Source organism: Zosterops lateralis, assembly GCF_965231275.1.
Source record: "Zosterops lateralis genome assembly, chromosome: 2".
NCBI lineage: Eukaryota > Metazoa > Chordata > Aves > Passeriformes > Zosteropidae > Zosterops > Zosterops lateralis.
This window is the reverse complement of record NC_139763.1, coordinates 97,512,761-97,518,760: the sequence shown is the minus strand read 5'-3', so window position 1 is coordinate 97,518,760 and position 6,000 is coordinate 97,512,761.

The window sequence follows — 6,000 nt, the reverse complement described above, 5'->3', positions numbered from 1 at the left end:
AAACAAGTGCTGTACTGCTCTCCAGCCAGCCTTAATGATCCCTTGCACATTGGCAAATTTACTTCCAGCCCCAGGCTCAGCTGCTAAATGTGGTGACAAAATACTTTGACAAATCTGGTTTGTAACGCATTAAAAATATTAAAAAATTAAAAATCATTACTTTTAAATTTGGAAGTTTGTTTTAATTTCATTTTGAAGATACAGAACTGCAAGTAGTCTGTTTTTTTTAAATAATCCTCAACTTTACCACTGGGCCTGCTGGCTTAGAGCTGGATATAAGCTAAAATCTTTTAACTATACCCTGATCCAGCAAAGCAGGTCAGCACAAGTATAAAGCAATGAATGACACAAAACTTAATTATACCAATCATTCCAGGCAAAGAACAGGCCTCCAGAGGCTTAATCCAGGTTAGAGTTCTTTGATTTTGTTTTTATTTCTGCCCTCCTTACTGTCCCTCCAAAACATTAGATTCTTGCACGGATAGATTAAGACTCAGTGCATATTGACATGGATTTTTAGGGGCTTCATAAATAATTGATAAGTAAAACAAGTTTTCCCCTGATCTTTACCCAGTTAGTTTTCAGCCTGCCTTTATAATAGAGATGCTCCATCTCTCTGATCATCTTTGTGGTCCTCCTCTGGACTCTTTCTAACAGGTCCTCTGCTTTCCTGTGCTGGGAACCCCAGACCTGGATGGCTTGGCAACATCAGCCTTCAGTACCCTGAAGGGATATATAGACTTGTGGCTATTCAGCTTCATCAAATGGTCCCAAACCTGCTCTTCATTTATAGTGGGAGGGAGTTCATTCCCCTCACACCCACTCAGAGGATCAGACTTGAGGAAAGTCTGACTTCCAGTGAAGACTGAGGAAAAGAACTTATTGAGTACCACAGCCTTTTACACATCAGTCACACCAGTCCACTCTTCTTACTTACTGGGGGGGAGGGAAGAGTGGGGGGATACATTCCTTAGAATTTTTTTCCAGCCTATATATTTATAGAATCCCTTATTATTCTCCCCACCCCTGCCGAGTCCTGTTCCAGTTTTGCCTTCGCTTTCCTGACTCTATCCCTACAATTCAAACTATATCCTTGTACTCCCCCCGGGTCATCTGTCCATGCTTCTGCTAGCTCTGCATTTCCTCCCTCCTGTTCAGTCAGAGTCAGATCATCAGACTTGCTCACTCATCTCAGTTTCCAGCCTGCTTTGCTTGGTTTCCCACACTGAGATAGAGAACCCTTGACTCTCAGAAAAGTGGCCTTTAAGAGACATCAGCTCTGGTCAGCCCCTCTGTCCTTAGAGAGGGCTGCCCAAGAGGTCTAATTCACCTACCCCCTCCTAATTAGCTGGAATTTCACCCTTTCAATGTTCAGGGTCTTGACTTTGCTCCTAGAGATTACAAACTCAATTAGGGCAAGGTTGTTACAGCCCAGTCTGCCACCAGTCTTAACTCCTTTAATGAGATCATCCCCATTGGTAAGCACCAGATCCAGCATCTACTCATTTCTGGTTGTTTTGTCCAATACCTGGACCAAGAAACTGTCCTCTACACATTGCAGGAGTCCCATGGACTGCATGTAGCTAGTTTTATTGCTTTCCCAGGAGATGTCAGGATGGTTTAGTCAGCTCTCTCAGCCTTCAGGAGGCCTGTTTTGGTGTAGGTATCTACCCAGGGAGGCTGTGTCCTTTCTGGCTGGGTTTCAGTCTCAGCCAGGCAGTTGTGATGGGTAGACACCATTTTTGTTGCCAAAAATAGGCTGCTTCTTGTTGACCCCTCAAGAGGATGGAGTGACATCTCCTCTGAGCCCATCCTTACTAGCAAACACGCAAACTGATGCAGCACATCCTGTTTGCCATTCTCTGAGTGTCCTGCTCACTCCACTGATGGTAGTAAAGTAAAGTAATGAGCAGGAAGAGAAAATAGATTACTGAATTGAAATTAAAGAGAGCAAATTATTTTGAAGCAAAAAGATGGGTGTGAGCTGGACACCTGCTGCTTTTTTCTTCCAGCAGAAATTAATGAAATGTAGAATCAGACAGGGATAAGATAAAATTAACCCCCCTTTCCTCCAAATAACAGTAACTAGTCTCTTTCTTTGTGCTACAGACATGTTATTTGGGCGGTGTTTTTTTTTTATTTTAAAAGATTAAAGTGATTTGAGGAAGAAAGGTAATTTTACTACCCAGAAACTAGCAGGATCCTGCAGGGACAACACTAAAATTTATTCTGAAAGTGTTTACCCCCCTATTGCCTACATTTTAGCAAAATTTCATCTATAAGCTGTTTTATTACAAGGTAAAAAAAAGCCAAACTAAGACCGCTTATTAACAATAATTCATGCACTGCAACACAGTGATTTGCTATTCACATTTATGTTCGTACCAGGCATCCTAGGTAGTGGCTGAAAACCTCAAATCTTACAAGTTTTAATAGAACTCTATTCAAAATATTTTTTGTTTCTCCAGCCAGGAATAGAAAGACAAAGAGAAAAGGCAATATTTAAACCCTAGTGCGCAGCTTGGATGACCCAAGCAAACTGCATCATGAACAGCTAAGCCTTACTCCACATGATAAGGATTTCTAGTTAAATTTATCCAAATAAAAGGCACCAAAAAGTGACCATCAACATATTCCAGCCACAATGAGAAACAAACACTTGAAGGCCTTATGCAAACCAATCAAATCTTGTGTTTACCTTGGTGCTTACAAAGATTACAAACATGCACATGCAATCCACTCTCACTGAAAAAACATTACAGAAATATTATTAAATCACAAAAGAACACCTCTAGAGCAGGCCTCCTGTAGGGTTTGACTTCAACAGGGACAACTGGCAGAAGTGGCACCTTTATCCAATCCAACATTAAAGTTGATGCAGTCCTACAGATTTTGGTATCCTCAGTGCTCATATTTAGTTAAAGCTTGTTCCCACATCAGTCAACCTATCTCAACAGTTTCTTCCACAGGGAGAGAATTTGGGGCTGAACTACCTCTGACAGCACACCAAAAAAAAAAAAAAAAAAAAAAAAAGTCAAACTTACTAAAAATTAAATACAGTAAGAATAAGGCTATGCTGCAGTGGATCCACCATCAGTTTCCTGAATGATCTTACTGTGCCTCATTCCATCTCCAAAACCATGACAATGAACAAATAGTGGAGGCTACTCAGATATCACAAGGGCTCATACAGCTACAAAGCTCAAAACAGCATTTGAGGTAAGTAAGGAAAGACTTTGAAGCAGTAAGGTCAACTACATATTTTCCATCTAAACCCACACTGGAAACACCTTGTTCCTAGAAATATGTGGCCAAAACCACTTGAAGTTAAACTTGCTTCTGCTGGAACAAATCTCACTGTTTCTCTGGTTGCCTTTTCTTTCATAGACTCAGGTTTTACTTTAAAAGCCTTCAGAAAACAAGAACAACCAACACACCCACTTTCTCAAGTTTATAAAAACAAAAATTCTCAAAAATGATAACTCAGTGACTGACGCCTAAAGGCTCTTACAAGAACATTATTTTTAACAAGTAGGGCTGGCAGCTTTTAAAAGCTCCTGTTATCACGGCAACATTCCAGTTAAAAAATGGAGCACAAAAAGAGACATGTTCTGACATTCACAGCAATATATACAGGAAGTAAAGGGCCTGTAAAGTAAAGTAAAGGGAAGGGAAGTAAAGTAAAAATGAGGAAGAAAAACAAAAAAAAAAAAAAAAAAAAAAAAAAGAAAAAAAAAAATCAAACAGTTGAAATTGAAATCTACTGACAACAGGAAATGCGGATAAAACCACAAGATCAGTGAAGTGAGAATTGCCAAGCGATTCCTCTCAGGGAATCAAGTGACTGATTGATCACAGGTAGTTTAAGCTACTCTATTTTAGTTACAATTCAATCAAATGTATGATTCAAAGTGGAAAAAGCAAGCATCTTGAAGGAAGCAATCTATATGAGCATAATAGATGAGGATAATTTTTATAAAAAATAAATCAAGGTAGAGGTGCCTGTGGGCTTGATTTAATTGCAGAGGGAGAAGAGTGACCATTTTCTGGAAGAGAACTTTGATGTGCTTGCAGAAGAACTCGTGTTTTTTAAATTATCATGTGCATCATGAAAAGGGCAACAGCTGCACAGCAGTAACTTGACATGCAAATTCCTGCCTTTATTCAGTCCACGTATGCACATGCTGATAAGAGATTTAAGCAGAAAAATATTCCTTTTGCGTCATCATATGTGGAAGGGATATAGTTGTTTGCTCTGAAAAAAGCTGCTTAATACCAAGAAAAATGTGCTATTTCATAAGCAAGCATCAAAACATTTAGATTTTCATAGCTGTTTTAGCCTTATGAATAGAAATACATTCATGGGTATGAGCTGACCATAAGCTGACAGACAGGTTGAGAGCAAAATTTCTGAAAAGCCATAATATACACAAATGTAGGAAGGAGCAGCTAATTTAGATATTTCATTGTAAAGAGAGAAATCCAGGCAAAATTATTTTCCCCACAGAAATAAGATTCATTTGGTTAGATGTGGCAATACCACACCATGTCCAAACACCCACAAAGCATCCTCCTCCTGAAATTCCAATAAATCCCAGCCACAATATTCTGTGCCCTGAATTACCAAATCATCTCTTAGGAAAATCAATCATCAGAAGGACAGTAATAGGCAATCCCCCATCTAGGGGACTGAAAAAGCATGAAAGTTGAAATTAAAACAATTTTCTTAAATAAAGTTAAATGTGGCTCCAAAAACTTTCTTCATATTAAATACATTAATTACCATGACATGCCATCATTCTGAATGATGATAAGCAGAAGGAGAAGTTTTAAAGAGAAAATGGCAAGATTTCTCAAAAATGTAAAGCCATATGTCTGTGCAAAAGAAAACCCGTAAGTAGCGAGTATCACAAACATGCAGCTGAAGAGAAGATATCTGTAGGGGGAGGCATTTCTGCTTTTAAATCAACAGGTTGATGATATATCTACTAATCTACGAATCCTCCAAGCAGAGTTGGGACTGACTTGTGAAGCATGCATGCTTAGGATGAGCTAAGAGGGTGAATTCCACCTCAGTGTAAAAGCAAGAGAGTTGCTGATAGCTCCTGCCAGCAGCATTTAACATGGCAAACAATGGGACAGGGAACACAGAGGCCAAGAGGAGGAAAGAGAACACCTTTGTTGCAGAGATATCCCAAAAAAATACACTGATCCTATATGAACAAAGATCCAAAGATTCTAATTTTAGTATTCCAGGTCTCTGGACTCCTAAGCCAAATCTTAATCATCTGAACAGACTTTTAAGAAGTACACCATGAAGTCACACTGCAACATGCTCAAAGACTGAGGTGCACAAAAGCAAAACAGGCAATTAAATCAACTGCAAAACCAGTATTATGATTACCAGCAGTAGACATAAGAGATGTATCTGGCAAACCCAAGCCAAAACATTGCCTGTATGGACAAGTAAGAATAAATAAAAAACATGCACACACAAAACTATCTTACTACTTATCCCCTCAACTTCTATAGGCGAACACTTTTCTGGTCAAGTACATAAACTTGCACCTGATTACCAGAAATTGCTCGGACAACTGCAGGATGGAAAAGATTATTGCCAACACCACAGCTACCACTTCTTCACTTCTGTGACTCATCCCATATTTTTCACAGCACCTGCAGTGCTGCACACTAGGATGCACAGTTATTATGAATTTATTCCTCAAACAAAAATCAAAGGTCTAAGCAGAGCCCACTACTGCCAGTACAGTATCAGTACAGTATCAGAGTATCAGTGAACAACTCTAATCAATTGTTTATCAAGGCCTGATTTTCTTCAAAATTTATTATTCTAGAGGATTTTGGATTTTGTGAAAAAGTTAAATTGATGCAATTAGAAAAAAGAACGGAAGCACCATTTAACAGAGTTTGAAAAGACAAAGGAATTCACAGATATACACCCATTTCCTAAATTAAATTTAACAGCTTTGAAAGATCCTC